General features: G+C 37.4%; 1 pseudogene across 1 annotated transcript; it reads right to left on the bottom strand.

Moving 5' to 3' along the window:
- Positions 1 to 6,025: 6,025 nt before the first annotated feature.
- Positions 6,026 to 7,482, bottom strand: LOC308417789 (serine hydroxymethyltransferase, mitochondrial-like; annotated as a pseudogene). Its single transcript has one exon. The product of its transcript is annotated as a serine hydroxymethyltransferase, mitochondrial-like (transcript).
- Between the last annotated feature and the right edge of the window lie 14,628 nt (positions 7,483 to 22,110).

Below are 22,110 nucleotides of genomic sequence, written 5' to 3'. Positions count from 1 at the left end.
TTTCTCATCTTTCAAGTTCTGACATCTGATTTGTGTAGGAGCCCATGTGAGGTACTGTGGGGACTCTTTTACATCTGTTTGCTTCAAGAACAATTTGGGCATGAACTGAGGAATAAAGACACAAGATACCCATTTTCAGAGATCCAGTGCAAACTATGATGTCATGTGATTCATGTTTAATTTCAATGAAAGTGATCTTGTAATTTTGACTGATTCCAGGTCCAGTATTCAGCAGAAAAATATATGATACAGAGTGATATCAATACCAATTAATTTGAGAATTGCCATTGCTTAATTCAGACACTGAAAAAGGAAAAGAAGGACAGAATTTCTGAAAGAGAATTCTTGAAAACAAAAGATGTTTTATGAATATCTTAGCATCTGTTTCAGGGACAAAATCACCCATTTGGGATTTTTGGTATTTCTTTGATAGTGCATACTGTCAACAATTTCCTGTTACATTAGTCTATACCTTATGTCACTTATTGAGCAAGCATTTTAAGGTGGATGCTAAATGTTACAGATGGAACAGAGAGTGTGTTTAAAGTAATATTTTATATAATAACAAGCATTAGAAAGTGCTGGCAACCCCAGGAAGACATTATGGTTCAAATCCTGATCTATCAAGCTGTTAGGTCACCGAGGGAAAGTCTGAAGTTGAGGCTCAAGTTTAAAACTGGCAGTGTAGAGAATAGAACTTAAAGACACCAAAGTTCAAGTACAAGCACTGCCTAATTGTGAGTGTGTGTGTGTGTGTGTGTGTGTGTGTGTGTGTGTGTGTGAGTGTGTGTGTGTGAAAGAAAGCCACTATTATCTTAAAGTCTTTAAAGGAATATGTGGAGTCCAAGTACAATATGTAGTAAAATTATTTTTACACATTGGCCATGACATGAATTTAAAGGTTAATTGCATCCCAAAACACACATAGAGAAATATTCTTTGAGTTTGAGTTAATAAAAATTTTAGTATGCTAAAATTGTCACAAATTGCCACATAAAACTAACTGTCTCCCAGTTAGAAATGAAGGGCAGTGAGCAGGGTAAGTGATTGAGGAGGGAACATCTAGACAAGGACGGTTTATGTAAGACGATAATTTTAGCCTGATGTCTAGAGTTACAAATAAAAAACAAAACAAAACAAAATAAACCTGAATCACATATACCTGAGAGACCGTTGGTTTTCTGTGAAACTAATTTTGAGAAGCTTTAATATCGACCTTTATCTAAGGTTTTATTCTAAATAAATAAGGATACTAGTGGCAGAAATTAGCAAGTGAAACTGCAGGATATATTCTACATTGAATAAAATCATTACAGTAAATGACATTGATGACAGACTTTCCTTTGGCTAGGGATCCTAAGTCAAGACAGGATATTGAAAAATAAAGTGACAGGAGAATATAACAAAGTCACTAGAAAAGGTTGAATTTGACTGCAATAACAGGAAAGTATGAGCGTGCATGCACACACACACACACACACACACACACACACACACACACACACACACACAAATGGGCTCCCTAAAGGAGATTACTAGCACATGGAGTGCAGGTTTGGAAGAACTCTATCTGACTCTGTCTCATTCTTTCTCTGTGTCTTCCTGTTTCTCTGCCCACTTGTCTCTCTCTCTTTCCAACTCTTTCTCATGTCTCTACTCTAAAATGGCTTTTCCGACCTTCCCAATAAACTTCTTGCATTAGGGAACAATATCTCAAGCAGAAAGCTAGAATTTTATTGTCTGGATATAAAAAAGTATGGAAATGGGGATGACAAAGAGCTGGGAGTTAGAAAGAACTCATATCCCAGATAACAAATACAGAAAGAGGGGCTATGGGAAAACATTCCTCAGTGAGATTGGTCTCAGTGGCACATTGGACACATAAGTAAGATTCCACCTTTAGATTATGATGCAGACTAAAGAGATGTCTTCTGAGCTTCCGTAAGATACCTTACCCCATGTAAAATTCTGACACAAAGGTCCAAATGAAATCTTAGATGCACAAGAATTCCATGTAATACAGAACAACAAGAGAAAACATGTTTCCTAGGAAAACATAAGGCAAAAGTCAACAAGTCAGCCAGAAATTTAACTTCTAGTAATAATAAAAATAGGTGCACTTCAAGGTTTAATAAACATTTCTTGTGATAAATGTATAACCTCTAATGTCTCCTATAAAATCTGTTATAGAACCTCCAAGGAAAGAATACTAACACATACTCTTAATGCAAACAAACAAGGAAACAAAGAAACAGACAAACAAGCTTTGCTACAGAAGCCTAAAGAATCAGCAACTGGAACAGCAGATGGGAATTTTAAAGCAGCTTGTAACACAATAACCAGGACTTAAATGAAAAGATAACTATAATAAATGGGGAAAAAAGGAAACTTTAAAAGAAATGCAAACTTTGAAGAGATAGAAATGTAAACCCTAAAGCACAATTACAATCTCTACATTGAAATTTTATTTTACACATTCACCAGAAAGTGGCATTGTAGCCAGGTGTCTTAGTTAGGGTTTTACTGTTGTGAACAGACACCATGACCAAGGCAACTCTTATAAGTGCAACATTTAATTGGAGCTGGCTTACAGGTTCAGAGTTTTGTCCATTATATTCAAGAAGGGAACATGGAAGCATCTGGGTAGACATGGTTGCTGAGAGTTCTACATCTTCATCTAAAGGCTGCTGGCAGAATATTGGCTTCCAGGCAGCTAGGACTACTGTATTTATACCCACACCCATAGTGACACACCTACTCCAACAAGGCTACAAGTACTCCAACAAGGCCAAGTCTCCAAATATTACCACTCATAGGGCCACACATATACAAACCTTCACACCAGGTTAACAAAAAAAAAAAAAATTAACTGCTTAAAGAACAGACAAGCTAATGACCTTTTGGTACACTAAACTACATCAATTAGGATTTCTAAATCAAAGAGATAAAGAATTAGATACAGAGATTATTTAATATGATAAAGGATAAACATTTCAAAATTTAGTTAGAAATAGTTATCAAAAACAAGGAGATTGTTGGGTAAGAAAAATATGGTATTAAAATTATTATAGTCATATCAAGATATAATAAAAATGGGCGGTAAGCCAGTAATTGTTTAGTATACATGAGTGGGTGTTTCAAGAGTCCAGGTCTAATGCTGGAGGTCTGGAAGATCCTTAGTGTGCTGCTGGTCTTCAGTCTACACTGTGATTCAAAGGCAGTTCCTTTTAGTCTTGGTGAAAAGATATTGTAGCAATGGTCTAGATGAATTTTCCAGCTAGAGTGAGACTAAGTTACAAAAAGTGCAAAACAATTCAGAAAAAAAAATGTTATCCCATGCCTTTTCTCTGGGCTGTCACCAGAATGTGTTACTCATGTATGTAGGGTGGGTATTTCTGCTTCAAATAATCTAATGAAGAGTGCCCTTTGCAGTAATAACTCCCAAAAGCTTTGGTTTAGTTGTTACCAGGTGTGGTCAAGTTGATAGCCAAGAGTAACCCTCATACCATCTTACAAAAATTATTTCTTAAAAGAGGAAAAATACATTTAGACATATTTTATATAACCCAGATGAAAAACAGTTTGAAGATCATTATAAGATAATAAAAATTATAGGTAACATGTTTTATCCTTTAAAATTCCAAGGAAGGTACTAAACTTAAGAAAATAAACAACACAAATCATATTCCATCTTTTTCTGTTCTCTCTCTCTCTCTCTCTCTCTCTCTCTCTCTCTCTCGCTCTCTCTCTGAATCTCTAGTGCATTTTGTTTGTTTTTCCTTTTAAAAGGAGATCAAAAAATTATGTGGTAGGGAGATAAAGGGATAAGGGGTAATGTAGGAGGAGTTGAGGAAGAGGAAACATGATCAAAATATCATGTATGAATGCTCAAAGAATAAAAAGATACATAAAAAAATTAAGCACACTGGGCTAGAGGCTGTAGTTCAGGCCTAAAACACTTACCTAACATGTGAGATCTTAGGATTTCTCTCTAGTACTGAAATAAAGAATTAGTCATTTGAACTAAGAATTGTAAAAAATGGACACATCAGACATACTTAAAATTCTCTTGTCTGTATAAGGCTCAGGATATACTTGAAGAAATTATAGAAGATAAAATACAAATATTAAGAATCTTGTAGTATGAGTTTATTTACTAATAATTGCATAAACTACACTTGAGATTATAGTATAATGATTACATGTAAATGGGTCTTCAGTCTGAGTGGTTCATGGACAAATTTGAAAGCTATAACAATTCAGAGACCATTTTAGCAGTCCTGGCAGGAGCTGATGGTAATTCAGTGTTGGATGTTAATATTCAGAGCTGGATGGCAGCTAGATTTGGGGAACATACTTTGGAGGTGAACCTGGCAGAAACTGCTGATGTGTTTTTCTGCAGAGGTAAGAGATAAAAAGGATTTGAGCACATTTGGTTTGGGGAAGGGTTAGTAGGCAAATGACATTACTCACTCAGAAACTGTGAAGGCAGTGTTGCAGAGCCAGTGGCTATGATGGGTCCAGAGCTCTGTTTGTTCCTCCGATGTTTCCAAAAACCTTTGTAATTCTGGTACAATCAGAGGCAACAAGAAGGCACTTACATCATTTGCTGTTGTGTTCAGTGTAGAGTCCAGTGTTTGGTATTTTTATGTGGAATCATTAGTATGAAGACTGAGTTTAAAACCACTGAACTTTGAAAATGAATTGAGCATATATATATCGCATAGTAGAGGTATGTGTTTCTTTGCCTAGATAATCTGTGGCTGGATTAACATCTCTGAATCTAGTGATGGTGTTTACATAATTACACTATTGTTGATGCCAAGATGTACTTATTGACAGGATCCAGATAGAGGTGCCCCCTCAGGGGCTTTGACAGAGTCACCCAGATACAGCTGCGCATGGTTGCAGCTAACCATTGGACTGAACACGGGGACCCTAATGAAGATGCTCAAAAAAAGGACTGAAGGAGCTGAAAGGGGTTGCAACCTCATGAGAAGAACATTATCAACCAACCAAACCCTCCAGCACTCTCATGAACTAAAACACCAACCACTGAGCACACATTGAGAGACCTATGGCTTTAGGTGCATATATAGCTAAAGATAGCAGCGTCTGGCAAATATGCGAGAAGAGGTCTTTGCTCCAGTGAGGGCACATTTTCCCAAGGTAGGGCGATGCCAAGGCAATGGGTTGGAGATGGTGATTAGGAGACAGTACACTTTCTGAAGACAAGTGGAGGGGGAGAGAAGATGGGAGCCAGCTGGGGGAAGGGGATTACATTTTAAATGTAAATGTATCTAATAAAATATATTTTAAAATGAATTTTAGGGTTATAACACTCTCCCAATTTCTTTCTTACAGCCACGTGTCCCTTTTAGATACCTTACTTCCATTCCATTGCATACTCTCTATGTTCTCAAACTGAAAGTCACTTTTTAAAGATTGTTTCGGATCTTCTACTCCCCACCCCCCCACTATCTAGTGGCCATGTGCTATTGAATAACTGTTGAAACACAGGAATATTTTTTGGGGGGGCAGGTTAGCATTTTATTAGATAAAAACAGGAAGGAGGGCTTACTCACCCCTTCTCTGGCTCAGTTCACAACTTCCCTTCCCCAAGAAAAAGCAGGACTATGTGACACTGGGATGTGGTAGAGGGTCAGGGCAAGAAGCTGATGGTGAAGTTGGGTGTCATGGCACATACCTAGAATCCCAGAACTTGGAAAATGGAGGTACCAGGGTCAGTTCAAGGCTATTTTCAGCTAAGTGATACCCAGTCTCAAAAACAAGCAGGATTTGAATTGGATGCGTCTTGAATACATGGTTACAAATCAGAAATTTCAGCTGCAAATTCTGGAAGGGAGTTTAGTTCATGCCTGGCTCATGCTCTAAATGGAAGGCCTTTCTCCCTCCACTAAAACCTGAAGAGATGTGGCATCTTTTTTTTTTTTTTTTTGGTGTGGTACAGAAAGATGGAAAGAAAGGTAACTTCTGCTTTATGAGCCTCGCCTGCTAGGTGTCCTCAATGTTCATCAAATCCAGGTATGGAGAATCCCTTCTGTTGCAGGAGTTCGGCCAAACGCTGACTTCTTTCAGGGTCCTTAAGCAGGAATGATTTGAAATCCTGCTTCTTGGGAATCTTGTGCTTCACCTCTAAGCCAAGGTTGATCCCCTCATCGAAAAAATCAACGCAACTCTGGAAATCACTGATTGGTGAGAAGTCAATACTGGTGCCCAAGGCTCAAGCCTCCCACAGCAATGGCTGTCTGGTCTTCAGGACAGGCGTTCTTGTTGGCTGTGATGGATACAAGGTCCAACACATGCTCTGCTTGTGCTCCATCCAGGCCCTTGGGCCACAGGTCCACCAGCACCCGGTGGGTGTCAGTTCCACCAGATACTAGGGAGCATCCTTGCTTGAGCAGGGCATCAGCCATGGCCTTGGAGTTTCTCATTACTTGTAAGGAGTATTTGCGGAACATAGCGGTGCAGGCCTGTTTGAGAGCCACTGCTACTGAAGCACTGGCATGTTTGTGGGCACCCCTTGTAAGGATGGGAACACAGCAAAGCTGACTCGGTCCTCAAAAGTCTAAGGAGTCTCTTGGCCAGTTTTGGAGTCTACAGTCCGCACTCGCTTGCGGTAAAAGATGAGTTATGAACTGGTCCCTCGAAGAGTCTTGTGAGTGGTGGTCGTGTCAATGTCTGCATACCTGAAAGGTGAGGGGATCACCTTGGCAGCCACCAGGCCACTGATATGGGTCATGTCTTCCACTAGGTGTCTTCTGACCTCATCAGGACCACTCTCATGCATGCATAGTCAATGAGGTGGGCCTAGTCACTAATGCCGGCTATGATGAGCCGAGGTCGAAAAAGCCAAGCTGTCAATGAGACCGGTTTGGGGGTTGAGTTTATATGGCACAGACTCAAAGAAAATTGGATGTGGCAGAAATCTGCTTGACATTAGATCATCAGACGGTGAGATGGTCCCCATCAGGCAGGTTTAACCCCATGATTTGGTTCTGAGGCTGCAGATGGAGTGTAGGCAGCCAGATTGTCTGGGGGCCCTGAGTATGGCTGCACATAGACTCACCATTGTGCAGAATCCAGACCAAAGGCTTCCAAGGCCCAGCGCTGGCAGATGAACTCAATCTCGTCAACAACTTCCGCTCTTCCCTATCTCTTACAATGGTAACCCTTTGTTACCCTGTTGAAACAGGATCCCATGGCCTCCAGCACAGCTTGGCTGCAGAAGTTCTTTGAGGCAATGAGATCTAGGCCACCGCACTGTCTGTCCTTCTCCCTCTGCAGAAGCCCCCACATCTCAGGGTTACTGTATGGTAAACTCTCCTGGCCTACCCAGCCTCCAGATGCTTCTCCAGCCTGAGTCTAGGCTACCCTGCTGTGCTGAGTCTGGGCAGCTAAGCAAACCAGCTGACATCTCTGCAGAGGCTGAGTGGTCTGAAGCAAAGACAAGGGTACCATTGTCACTGGAGGCCACAGGAAGACCAGTTGCTAACTCTGTATGGAGCCCTATGAGCAGAATTCTACGTCCTTGTGAGTACTCTCCAAGAAAACAAAGAAGAGTCTTGTGACCTCAGTTTCTTTAAAACACGGAATCTTTTAAAACAAGATTTACTTATTTTATGTATATTAGTGCACATTTGCTGTGTTCAGACAGACCAGAAGAGGGTGTCAAATCCCATAACACATGATTGTGAGCTAGCAGGTGGTTGCTGAGATTTGAACTCAGGATTACCTCTGAGAAGAGCAAGTAGCATCCCAAACACAGGATTCTTATCGAAATGTGTTTTCATGCTCCTCCGAGAAGTAGCAAATGGAAGAGAATTTACCTCAAATTACTCATTATTGCTTGTTTTTGTTATTCAACTTGATGTGCAAACCATCCTTTGCATGCTTCTGTGAAAAACAAAACAGTGTTTTGCCACGTTGAGCCTGTCCCTGTGATTGTATACAACTTGAACTCACGAGAGCCTCACTTACACGGATTTGCTTAACCTCTAGAGTATAAATTGTCTGATACTCCGAATAAAAGTGCTTATTCCTAAAACTTTAGACCAGTACTTTAACCTTCCTAATGTTACAACCCTTTAGTGCAGTACCTGATCTTGTGGTGACCCCCAACGTAACAGTTATTATTGTTACTGCTTCATAGCTGTAATTACTCTACTATTACACATCACAATGCAAAGATCTGTGGGTTTGATGGTCTAATGCAATTCCTGTAAAGATGGTTGCAGTCTACATGTTGAAAAACACTATTTTAGACTGTTGTATCTGTGGACTCCATTCTTATAGGTATAATTGTCTGTATATTGATTACAGGTAACCAACAATAGATTAATCCCTGGGGCATATTAATTCACTCTTTCTGAGAAATCTTTAGTTGTTGTTCTCTGTGTAGGGTGAGACCTTGTGACATCAGGGATTATATTAGCATATCTAATGATATTGGTAAGGTTTCACTCTGGGTTATGCAGCCCTTATAGTAGAGACTTTCAAAGTAGCCTTTCTTGTATTCTGGCTCTTACCATATGTTCCTCTTCCCTGATATTTCTGTATCCATAGGTACAGGATCTGTGATGTAGATGTATCCCTTGGGGCTAAATTCCTCCTGATTGGTTGGTCTTTGCATTATGAACAAATTATGGATTTTTGTGGTGATCTCAGTTTGCTATAAAAAGTTGCTTCTCTGATGAATGGTGTTAGCTATACTAGTATTTGGGTAAAAGGGTAAGACTGATAATATTGTTGGGGACTATGCTGTTAGAAATGTGGCAATTAATAGACTGTTTTCTAAAGTTCATGACCTCAATAGTCCCAGAAGTTGGGCTGGTTCTATTATTAAGCACAATCCCTGCCTGGTTGAGTGGATCTTACATCCAATTAGATATCTGTTGGTTACAACAAACGTGTGAGTGTCATTGGTTGCATCTTTATGTCTGTTTCTTTATGGTGGCCATTGTTCTGCTTCACAGATGTCACAGGTTGGTACGCTTATTAATTGCTTCCTTCAGAAGCTTCGGAAGTATTTCTGGTACCATAAATATTTATTAAGTGTAACAACAATAAATTAAGAAGTAAGACAAGAAAAACAGTTTTTTTTTTCCAGGCTATCAATTTTAATTAGAAAAACAGAGATTCCAGAAACAAAATAATTAACCAATAAACCAATAAGCCAGCAATAAATATGAGAAATGATGAGAGTAGTTATCAATACTTACAGATTGTTTAGAAGATGAAAATTTATTCTAATTCACTTCAACATATAATACATTGTAAGACCTATGATATGCATGGTATATAGCATTTTAGGCGAATGCATTAAAGTTGATTGCTTTACACCTTTAAAACTGAAATAAAAGCAATTCATAATGTGCAGTGAATCTTTGTACTAAAATCCAGGAGAACTTGTACACAGCTATGTGAAATGCAAATACTGAGTCTTCCAGACATATTTATTTTGTGTTATCTGTGAGCACAGGGTTCAGAAAATGACTCATTTCTATAACAATGATTTTTATAGTAACCCTATTAACTATTAGCTAATAATGACTATTAGGGCTTCTTAAATTTTAACTTGTATTATTACATGAAAAAATATTGCACCTCACATAGAACAGTTTTGATTCTTCTACAAGAACTTAGAAAAGAGAAGTCTTCAAAGATGGTTCTGTGAAACTCCACAAAATCTTACTTGTTGGACTCACCTCATTTTGTAGTTTGAAAATAAATTTCTGGAAGAAATCTTCGTATCTTTTCCCAAGTATTAAATTCACTGCCTTCTCCTTGGTCTGGGTCCTGAGTATTTACAAGTGGCTTTCACCTTCACACACACACAGATAGAAGGTCCTATTTCAGGAGAACCGTGCCAATCCCGGTTACCTGTTTCTATCTCAGTAGAATACGGATAGAGCCTTAAAGCAATGATACCTGACCACATAGACATGTCAGCCAGGGATGCTTTAGCCAGAACTCTTGGGCATGCATCTCTGATGTAGTATTGAGTGACTTCCCAGACCAGATGGTAGGCAGATCTGGATTGGTACAGCTGGAGCTGACCAGAGTGTCTTACACTATCATGAGAATGGAATGTCATGGCATGTATCATGAGCACAGATGCCAAAGCAGCTGCTGCAGGCTTACCAGCCAAACCATACAGCATAGCCCAAAGCTTTATGAGATACAGTAAGCAACGGCATCTCTCTTAGAGCCTTCTTCATGCTTTATTCTTTACACATTTCCTACAGTAATTTACAGCTGGGCCAAGGGGAAATGCTGTGGACCTCTGGTAACATACCTGAACTTGTATTGCAGTCCTGCTCTATCCTTATTTGCATTACTACCTTGTATACTTTCTCTCCTTGTTCTCTTCAGTTTTTCTCATGGGAAAAATCAGAAGGTATTATTACATATTTATTAAACACATTATGGAATTTTTGTCTGCTGAGTTAAAAATTATATTATCTTCCATTTGGTATATACCAAGTATTCAAAATGAGTGAGCCCCATTCTGTTTTCTCTTGTTTTGGTTGAAACCAATACTGCTTAGTAGGAATATTAAAGTTAATGTATTTGTTTTCAAGGCCTGGGGGATAACTCAGTGGCTAAAGTGCCTGCTGTATTAGGATATTGATAGGAGTTTAGATCTCCAGAATCCAAGTAAATGTTTGTTGGGTATAGAGGTCTACCTGCAATTCTGGCCTTAGAAAATGAAGACAAGGATCCTCAGAGCAAGTTGGCTTCTCATGAGATTAGCTATATCATGAAGTCTGCATTTGATTGAGAGTTCCTGCCAAAGAAGTTGGAAAAGCACTAAAAGATGATTCTGTAATCTTCTGCCACTTGCATGCACACATCTGCATATATGTATATTCACACATATGTAAACACACAGAAATGTTTGTACAGCACACATACACATACACAAATGGAAAACAATGTCAACATTTCTCATGGTCACATTATTAAAGCTAAAAATAAGAGATACTTTTCATTCTTACCAATATTTCATTTAACATATAATGTAAGAATATTTAATAAAAAACTGACGTTAAATTAACAAAATGTCTTGCATCTATATTTACATAGAGATGAATTAAAATAAAATACAATAAAAGTTTCGTTCTTCAGTCTGTTTTTGATATTTGAAGTTTTCAGGGTTGCACGTTTCCACAGACAGTGCATGTCTACGGACCTACCAGCTTTGAAGGGAAACTGGATAAGTGTAAAAACTACAGAACATGACTTGTCAATCTCTGTTATTTGTTAAGAAAAGTGAGATAGGAGCCAGTTGTGGTGGCATGTGTTTTTAGCCCCAACCTGTACTCAGGAAGCAAAGGAAGGTGGGTCTCATGGAGTTCACTTTCACACAGCTCCACTTAGTAAGTTCCAGCACAGATGGGGATATGTGTCAGAAATTTTCTCCAAAATATAAAAAAATGATTTATTGAAAACCATGCTGAATATGGCACATAAGGATAAAATTATCATTTAATGGGAATATAAGTAATTTTAAGGGTATGGAGACTGGAGAAGAAAACTTCAACTCTGTAGGCGTGACACCAAGAGTTTTGTAGAACGATACATAGTGTCCTAGTGACTTCTGTTACTGTGATAAAACATTAAGATCCCACCCTCAGGGAGGAAAGGGTTTATTTCATTTCCACTTCTACTTCAAAGTCTGTCATCTAAGGAAGGCAACACAGGGATCTGAAGGAGACAGAAACTGAAGCAGAAGGCAGAGAGGCAAACTGCTTACTGGCTTGCTCCTCATGGCTTGCCCAGCCTGCTTTCTTATAGAACTCGGGACTACCTGGCCTGGTGGTCCTGGCATTCACACAGTCATTCATCAGGAAAATATACCATAGTCTGGCCTATATGCAAATTGATGCTTCTTTTCTCAAAATGACTTATTACCGTTAAGTGTACACAAAACCAACCTTACAATTAGAAAATGGATATATATCCTCAACAACTGGGAGCTTGACTTCAGGTGTTCTTTTCTGGGAAGATATGGGCAGAAGGGTGTTGGTGTTGATGTGTCAAAGTGTTGATAAATTCTCTAAAAGACATTAGCAAGCAAAACATGTATTGAAATAATGAACTGAGAAGCTGTTCTGTCTGCTTCCTTCCATACAAAGAACAGTAGCTGACCCAAGAGACTCATTAAAATAAATAGGATAAGACTCATGGAAGGCTAAGGAAGAAATGTTTGCCCAAGAAGCCTTGAGACAGAGTGTTGGATGTTAGTACAAAGCCCAAGAAAGGGTGGAAGGCAGAAGAGCTTTCTGTGACTCCTATTTGTGCTGTGACTGGTCTGTGCTAAGACTCCCTTTCTGCCTCATGTCACACACTGGATACCCTCATCCTTCTTCATCTCCTCTAACAGCTACAGTTGTAAGGAACAAAGTAACAGAACTTTGCCTCTGGCTTGTCCTACACTTTGGGTGATTTGGTTTGTTCATTGACTTGTTCATAGTTTAATCAGCTGTGTCAGTTCCTGTGAACCTAGTACTAGCAGCACTGACAGAACAAGGTACTAATTTCCTCTCTAGAAGTCACCTCTCCCTGACGTGTATTGTGTTAGAACACACCAGGGAAACTCAACTGCTGTTTCCAATAGCAAACCCTCTCTATGTGGGAGAGCATTTCACTTCGCCTATATCACATGAGAGGAAGGGGTGTTATAGCTCTGTCGCCTCTCAGAGTTAAGTGCTATCCTTCCTTCCAGGTACTCGCCTTGGGAGCTTCTGGATTTCTGTTGGATCGAGGCTCTCTCCAATAAGCATAACAGTTATCAAGAGTAGAATTTCATAAATGATAATTCAAATCACTCCAGGCAGTATGTTTTAGTTTTATGATGCAATTTCATTTCTTTTCATAACTACTATTTATGCTGGCACTGCCTCTTTTAAAATATGAAGTGAGATTTCTAGACATAAATTACCTTAAAGTAAATACATTTCAGCGAAATAAATCATGAATGCTATTTTTAAAGTAAAGAAAATGCTAGTTTTAATCTTTGTGATTATAGTTGAATCGATATCTAAACTTTGGGAAGTTATAAATTGGAGGGCGATCGAAAGAGGGAGGCACTGCATAAACTCTAACCTGCAGATGAGCATGTAGACATTTTAAGTCACTTTACATGGGTAAAAGTCACTTTACATGCATTTACATGGATTATTATTGATGGAAAGAACAGAGTTAATCTGAAAGGAAATGGAGAGGTGTCTAAGATGTTTACTCTGCTGAGATTCATGCTCATGTAAACAGGAGCTTATGATTTAAGGGGAACAGCACTAATATTGTACATTTATGCTAATTCCTCTGATGCACCTACCTATTGTAGAATGCAAAGAGGACCAGGTGATGTTTGCACATTTGGAACTGGAATTTAGGGAAGGGATTCTGAGTTCTGAGAAGCAGTCCTTGAGTGGCACTAGAGTGCTTGTCCTTTGATCCTGAGGAAGACCCTATCTCTGTCATCACTAACCCTTGTGTGGGTGCTGTATTTCAGAAGACATCCAGGAATACGACATCTAATAATCAGTATCTTTATTGGTACTAATTTGTTTTGATCATTGTCTTGATCATAATGATCAAACTGAGCTGTATTTTCCAGTCTATGTATATCAATATAAATGTGTATGTATATATACAAATATATTATGATAAAAATAAAGCCTAGAATATATTCATAGAAAAGTATCGGTAGGACAGTACTACATACAATAAAATTGATAATAGTATAATATACACATATAAACAATACATATGTCATCACTGGAGTATTGCATGAATGAATTATGGAACTCTTATTTTTTTGCCTATTATTATATGTTCAGACAAAGATGTTAGTCAGAAATGTGAAAGTTAACAAGCTGGGAGCAGTTTAGACATTTTTAAAGAGGTAGGAATATTTGTAAGAAAAGCCATTAGTTATAGTTGATTTTGTTTCTACTCAGGTGAGTAGAACATAAAGAACTAAGTTAAGGCATTTATTACAGATTGGATTTACCTATTTTCCATTGTTTACTTGGGGAAAACATCTGCTAGCTGTCTGAGCAGCACACTTCCTATCCAGATGCAGCATTAAGGAACTTCTTATTTGTTGTAGCAACATTTTCTCTGCAGTGACAGAGGTGGGGGTTTCCTATTACATTAACCTCTTACAAAGGAAAGAAACCCCCAGCCAAGCCTGCACCAGAAGATTCCATTAACTACTCTTAAGTAGTATTGCTGTTTTCACTTTCAACATATTCAAACATTTGCCAAGGCATGGTTTTCCATTGCTCTGCAGCAAGACCTTTGTGCAATTATTTTTTGATAAATGTCACCATTTATCTTTACTATAGGCTGAAAGAGTCAAACATGTATGGCACCCAGCTTCGTAATCCGTGCATAAATCATTAGATTACATCTACATTTTTTTGGATGGAATGGAATCAACTTTTGAAAACAAAAATTATGGGAAGCCTCTGCCAGGTGAAGAATGGCAGTTAGTGTAATCTTTTGTAACTGAATTTAACTTTCTCCACAATTCAGTACAGAATTCATATGCTATTTCTGGCAAAATTATTTGCCTCTCAAAATTAAACATAGATAATTTATTTAGAGAAAGTTGACTATGAGTCGATAGAAATTATTTTTTTAGACAGCTTTTGTTTAGTGGCGCTTTTGAATGAATAATACTTGAAGAGTGGAGAAATGAAATTAGCTTTTCATAGTGAGTCATAGACCTTAGCTAATTTCAGTTCATCAGAGATGATGCATTGCTTTGACTGGTATTTTTGACCATTTATTTTAAGAAAAAAATAACTTAAGTATTCACATGAACTGGAGGTCAGCTGGAGCAGGTCAGATAATCACACTATTTGGAAAGTTGATTTGAAAGTCTAAAGTTAACTGGAAAAATGACTTCAGAGTTGACGATAAGCTCTACTAATCTTGAAAACCTTTTAAATAGGGAAAGGATCATGTCTAGACACCCTAAATGCTCTCTACTGTGGTCTAGTGGAACAAGTACTACCTTGGTCCTTTTGTGCACAATCTTCAGCTTTCATTTCTAGAAGTATTAAATCCAGACAAAGGAAAAATCTAGTGAATTATTCAGGGAATATATGAATCAGACAGTAAATCAGATAAACTTTAGACTTAAAATGTATCTTTTTAAATAAAGGGATTCAGATACTTTTGCATAACTACTAAGATCATGACACACGTTATAATTTTAACTTGGTCTTCTCAGTGCTCTTTCTTCAGGATAATTTGAAGGTTGTAAGCATTTTCATTCATTTATTTTATAATCAATTGTTAGCAGTTTCCCTACTTACCATAATCGTTTCACAACTCCCCTGCTCCTTAATTTATCTACTCTTCTTTAATTATATATGTGATTTAAATATATTTTCTGTACAGTGTTCATATTAAATTAATAAAGTCGAGAAAAAAATTACAAATTAAATAGGCTCAGTCTATTTAGTATTGTCCCTCTGTGCATGTGTTTCAGACTGACTGCTTGGAATTAGTAATTTATTAGGGACCCTGCCCCTAGAGAAGCTAATTCTCCCTCTCTCAACATTCATTAATTGCCTGTAGCTCTTCAACCTGTACTGGGACCTTGTGAATTTTTCTCATCCACTTCGGCATGTCAGACATCAGTTGATGCTATAATGTTATTTTGGGTCTTCTTTAGGCAACTGTACTGTTGAGATTCTTTGATTCCATGAATTCCCTTTCCCTTTAAGTACATCATACTATGACAATCTAAACTACCTCAATACATTTCTGCATATATTTTTGATGCTCTTTTGGTAACATGGAACATATACAAATGTGTTACTTCTTTTGAAAAACAACAAGAATATCATCTGAATTATACTACATATGTTTTATTATGTATCATGTTATTTAGCTTCACTGCTAGTGTTTTTACATTGTGAGTCATTATATATATGTAATATATATATATATATTATAATATATATACATACATGTATGAATTAGAAGACAAAGGCACTTGCTTTCATGGAGCCTGATAATATGATATAAAACAAGAATAGTTTTACAATGTGACTTCCACATGTTTGCTGTGCCTCTTGCAACCTTTCTCCCAAACAAACAAATATCACAAACCATATAAATTATAATTCAGATAATTTTCTTGTTATTTTTCAAAAGTAGTAACATATACTCAGACTCCCTTTAGCATGGAACTGGATTTATAACTTCTTATTACTCTACCAAGTGTAAATTTTTGAACTCTTTCTGAGGCAAAGAAAACCAAACACTCTCAGGGAAACCTACTGTTTTTCTCACCAAGGGGTTCACACTCTTCACACTCACTGACCTAAACTCAAATAGCATCACAGTCATGTAATATCAATTATTTCATAATCAATTACTTAATATACTATATGATTATTTATATAATTAAATGATCAATTAATAATGTGCATGCAAGTCATAGCAAATAATAATGAACCACAAGGGACTGATTATAATTGCATTTTTTTTCATTTAATATAACTATGTCCTTATCATCAAATGTAACGCTTATATTTTGATATAACATCAAATCTAAGATTATACTTTCTAGATTTATATGCTCATTGCCTTATTTTAACAATAGTGATCAATAGGAAGATTGGGCATGTGCTCTCTTGAGTAGTCAAATTACTATAAACCTTCTCATGTATAATTTACAATAGCCGATTAACAATATTTGTGATGAGGGCCTGGCTTCAGCTTCTGTTCATGTCTCAGGGTAGCATCCGTTTTTCCTTGGGTCATTCACTTTCCTGTTCACTCCTGTCCTCTGTGGTGCTTTGCTTACCCCTACCCCTGGACCCTCCCTTCCCTTTCTTCTTCTGGCACATTGTTCTTCTGCCATAGTAAATACCCCAAATTCAGGTGCAAACTTTTGAAAGTGAATTAAAATTCACACCACATAAATATTCTCCATGGAAAGAGTAGCAGAAATATAATCGAATACTCTTTGTATTTGACTATGCAGATGAGATTTATTATACAGAACTGCCTCTTGAAATTTTAAAGACTAAAAATTCCGATGGTCTGCCACCAGCAAACCAGAAACACAAGAAATTAAATATTGTAGTCTCAAATCCCAAGAAGATAGAACACCATTGTTGTCCATTCCTGTCTTGGTATGAAGGCCACAAAAGTGAGAGCTTAAATGTCCACATTCTCAGGTCTCAGCCAGATATAGATTGCATTCAACCTTTCTTAATTCCATGTTATTTTAGCTTTGAAAGGACTGGATGATATTCCACTCATATTGGGAAAAAAAGTTTGATTTACTCAGTCTACTGACTGAATACTAAGCCCATTCAGAAACACTTTCACAGACACACCCAGAAATAAGACAAAACCAGATGTGTGGATTTTCTATAGCCCAGTCAAGCTGGCATGCACAGTGGACCATCAGATAGCACAAAGTGCTTTTGTTTAAAGATAAGCTAGATGTCATGCTTCTCCTACATTTCAGAATGCCCAAAGACATGGTAGGTCTGGGGTAGAAGATGAGCCACTGATTCTGAGAGCATAACGTTTCAGAGCTGAAAACATTGTCTAGGACAGCATGTACTGTCCACATACACATTCGCTTTCAGTGATGAATGACGATCATTAGCTACTTTCTATTGAGAATAGCAGAGGGGATGAGTAATTACATTTAAGTGGCAACATCACATCAAAGCAGAATTTAAAAATTCATATTTAAACAAATTAAAGAAATCAAATAAATGTCAAATGAGAGGCATGCAAATAAAGCACCCTGTCATGGTTTAGTAGGAGTAGCTGAAAAGCAGGGATAATATTATTATCAGGTTGTCAACAGAGATAAATGCCATTTGTACAGGTGAGAGGAAATGCGTTGATAGCAGAAATAGTCAAGTACATAAATGTCACATGGTAATGATTTTCTTTGACACTTGTATCTAAGATGAAGGGTAAAATTCATTCCACTGCATTTTTTATTCAACTTAAAATTACCGTTAAGCGCACGGATTTATGTATTCTATCTAGCTTATTGTATGTATCATGTTTCTTTTCAAGGGGCCTAAGCTTCCTAAAGAGCAATGGGAATTTGTACTCTCCTGTTGATATGTTCTTCATAGTGAAAGGTGCATGACAATGCATGAAGATGTTAGTAATGAAATACTGACACAACAGACCTGGGAGGAAAGAACGTGTGGTTATTTGAGTGAAAACGTTAGCTAAGAATCTGTCATTGATTGTGACTGTGATTTCACATTATAATTTTAAATATTTCTCACTATTAATGGCTTTGAATATTTCTTACTGTTAATGATTTTGTGTATCTGTTCTGTATGTGGAGGTATCAATACTCAATTAAAATGAAGTCCCGAATTTGCCAATAATAAAATATCTCTACCAAGGATAAAACTAGTGTAATGTTGAGGAGCGATGATGAGGAGAAGAGGAGGAGAGATGATGAGATGAGCACCAAATGGTCCTTTGCTCTGATTTTCAGCCTTTCTGCTTTAGTCATGAAATCCTATACAAAGCATTTGATTTTGTCATAGTCACAAAAGGAAATAGAAATTCCATATACTTTAAAAATCACGGAGGGCTTGACAAGACATTTCTGAGAGCTGTAGCAAGTTACACAAAGCTCTCTGGCCAGTAAACATAGGACTACAGAAGAAATTAAGGTGGAACCCCTAGTGCTAGTTAATACTCAATTGTTTACCTACTTATACAATTATTCTTTTAGTAGCTGATAGAGTATGGCTTGATATAGAGATATTTCAAAACTGTAGCTAAAGTTAGCATAAGCTAAGGAGAGAAGGAAATTCCAAAATTAGAGAGCTTTAGACTATGTCAAGTCTTAGTTGATTATGTAAAAGAAAAGAGTGATAATAAACACACATGCACACACACACACACACACACACAGAGAGAGAGAGAGAGAGAGAGAGAGAGAGAGAGAGAGAGAGAGAGAGAGAGAGAGAGAAAGAGAGAGAGAGTTATAGGGAGAGGAAGGGAGATAGGACATAGAAAGGGAAGGGGAGGAGGAAGAGGATATGGTGAGATATTTGAAAGTGATTTTTTTTGCAAAGGCATGACCAGTGCTGTACTTAATACAGGGTCTTTAATATCCTCCTACTGAAACCTCTTGTTTCATATCTTCTGTCGCTTGTCTCCTGCTTGTGTCTTTGGCTGGGGAGTCCAGGCAGAAGTCTAAGGACAGAGAGACTCTATGAAGACATAAGGTTTTCTTCCTAGAGCACAGGACAAGGAAAAAAAGAGTTGTCTTAGGGGGAGATAAACAGAGACTCTCCAGGTTGCATGATCCCTTTGAACGTCAGTAGCAAGTCAGCCTTAAATCTTTCTTGTCATCCTTAAGCATTGTCTACAAATCCAAGGCTGACTCTAGAACCAAACCTGTGTAGGGCTTGTGTAGGCCCTTCAGTAGTTAATATTCTGCATTAAGTCTTAAACTATTTTGAGAAAGTGATACTAAATAAAGGGGAAAAAATTAAGAATCAAACTTAAGTTTTTAAGATATAAATAAAAATGCAGTAAAATTATGTTATATTATAATATATTAATATGTATTAATAGTATATATGTCATTGAATGTATAAATCACTGTGTAAAATAAAAATAAATTTGCAAGCAGCAGAAAAAAAAAACAATTAAAATGAATCAGTTTCATGGCAGTCTATGGAGATAGTTCAAGATAATACAATAGGTGAAGCACTTGACATGCAAGAATGAGATTCTGAGTTCAATCACTCATAGTTTCAAAGATTAATTCAATGCTCCTTGTCTCTAAGCTGACTGTTCCTTTTCTGCAATGGGAGGTAGACACAGGGAAGTCTCTAGAAACTCAAAGGCCATTTCTTCAAGCATATACAATGGCAAAAACAAGAGACTCTGTTTTTACCATGAAGACAGATACCTAAGGTTGTCCTTTGACTTCCATGTGGTACCCTAGTATTCATGCTCATGAACACAAACATACAACATGTTATGCACATACACAGATAAGGACAATAACAATGAAGAAGAACTCCAAACAAACAAAGATTCATGGTAAAATTAGTAAGAAAGCTTCTGTATTTACCACAGTGACTTCTACATGGAGGGATGTAGTAAATGTCTTAATCTTTAAGATGCTTAAGAGGTTAGCTCTCCAACTGCAATTCATCTTGAAACCTTAAAAGACTTACTTCTACACAAATATATACTTTTATGAAAAATAAAATTATGTTTTTAGAACCAATGAATACTTTCTACATTTTCTGATTCTGAATTATGTGAAATCAAGCCTGTTGTATAAACCATACACTGGGTCACTGTGACAACTTACTTATTGAATGCTCTCTTAACTAAGGTTTGTCAGTCATAATTTGGCATAGCCTCATTTTCTTAGGACTGCCTGCTTGATTATATGCCCAGAACCCATGTAGTGGTATTTTAGGCCTAATTTATGGCACCTCAAGAGGACTGTTAAGATTTGTACAAGAAGAAGAAAAAGTAGCTGCAGATAAATATGAAGAAGTCTTAGTACCAGAAAAAAGAAGGTTCAAATTTTTCAAAGAAAGAAGTTTATACAAAGCTGTCTCACACCAGTAGCACAACCATGTAAGGATCATGAACATAGAGAAACTGCTTTTGGAATTATTCTTTATTCAGCCTATCAGCCAGCTCTCATATGTAGTATGCCTAGACTATGCATCATTTTACAACACAGTGTGAATGTAGACCATTTCTGCTTTCAAAGAACTTTCACTGCAAGGGATGGAATGGAACTGTGCGGATATAGAGAAGATTACCTCACCCAGACCTCTGAGGAAAGCTGAGGGGTTAAACCTTATAGGATGAGAAAATATTTTCTAGGTAAGGTCTCCAGAGTCATTTGCTTTAGGGAAATTGTGTTGTTTGTTGTTATTTGTTTGTTTTAAATAAGTGTTTGTGTAGGTATGGGGCAGTAAAATATATGTAAGCTCACACTACATTGGTGAGTTTGCCATTCACTAGGAACACATACCCAATGACTCAGAGAAGGAGGGATTATTTTAGCTCAGTTTCATGCAGAAAAGGTAGTATGGTACCTGGGGCTCTAGCTGGCTTTGTTCTGTTGCAGGATATTTGATCACAATATGAATTCTGAGATTGTGTATTTACAGGGAAAACCTGTTTCTAGTCGTGGTGTGGCTCACACCAAGAACATACCTTTAATTCAAGAGCTTTGTGTTTACTTTAAAAGGGATTAAATAAAGCCTGATAGTTCAGCTAGGCAAAGAAAGCACCCAATTGAACTTCCTCCACAGCCATTGTTCCCAAAAGGGAAGAAAGCCCTCTTTCTTCACACTGTCTCAACAATCTTCCAAATTAAATGTCCCTCCCTTCTACTTCCTATGCATCACTCCATCCAACCTTCTTCTGACTTCCTCTCACCCTAGATGGTTTTGTCCTGTGTTCCCTTCCTGCCAACTGGTTATCGACTCCTCCTCTTAACCTGTGGTTGACTTTACTTAATCCTGTTTACAGTAAACAGAAAGCTTTTGAATTAAAAGTGTGTACTATAGCTGAGCTTCATCACAACTGGAAACAGGATTACGTTTTTGTTATTATGGTTTGTTGTTTTGTTTTGTTTTGTTTATTCCATTAAATAACACAATCTTGGGTCTGCCAGTGTGATTAAATATCCTGCAACAGAGTCCTTTCCCTGTTTTCATTCAGTCTTGAAACCCTGCTTATGAGAAGGTTCCCCAACTTTCCAGATGTTTCTTTAACACTCAGATAGTCCTTTCAGGAAATGCCTGATAGCCATATTCAAAGTTGCGACTCAGTATTGTCTTAGTCATTCATTAATACAACGATGTTTCCAATCATAAACTTCATCACATTAAGGAAAATAACAAATACTCAAGATACAAGGTGGCTACTACTAGGGGACTTAAATGAAAAACAGGAAGAAAGGGAGGTTAATTAAAAACATTTTTCCTAATTCTTTGGTAATTATATACAGTATATTTTGATATCCCTTTTCCTTTCCTCAACTTCTCTCAGACATACTCCTTTCTCCTTTCA

This window comes from Micromys minutus, assembly GCF_963924665.1.
Source record: "Micromys minutus genome assembly, chromosome: 1".
Lineage (NCBI taxonomy): Eukaryota > Metazoa > Chordata > Mammalia > Rodentia > Muridae > Micromys > Micromys minutus.
The sequence above is the reverse complement of the archived record's forward strand: the minus strand, read 5'-3'. Positions and strand labels throughout refer to the sequence as shown.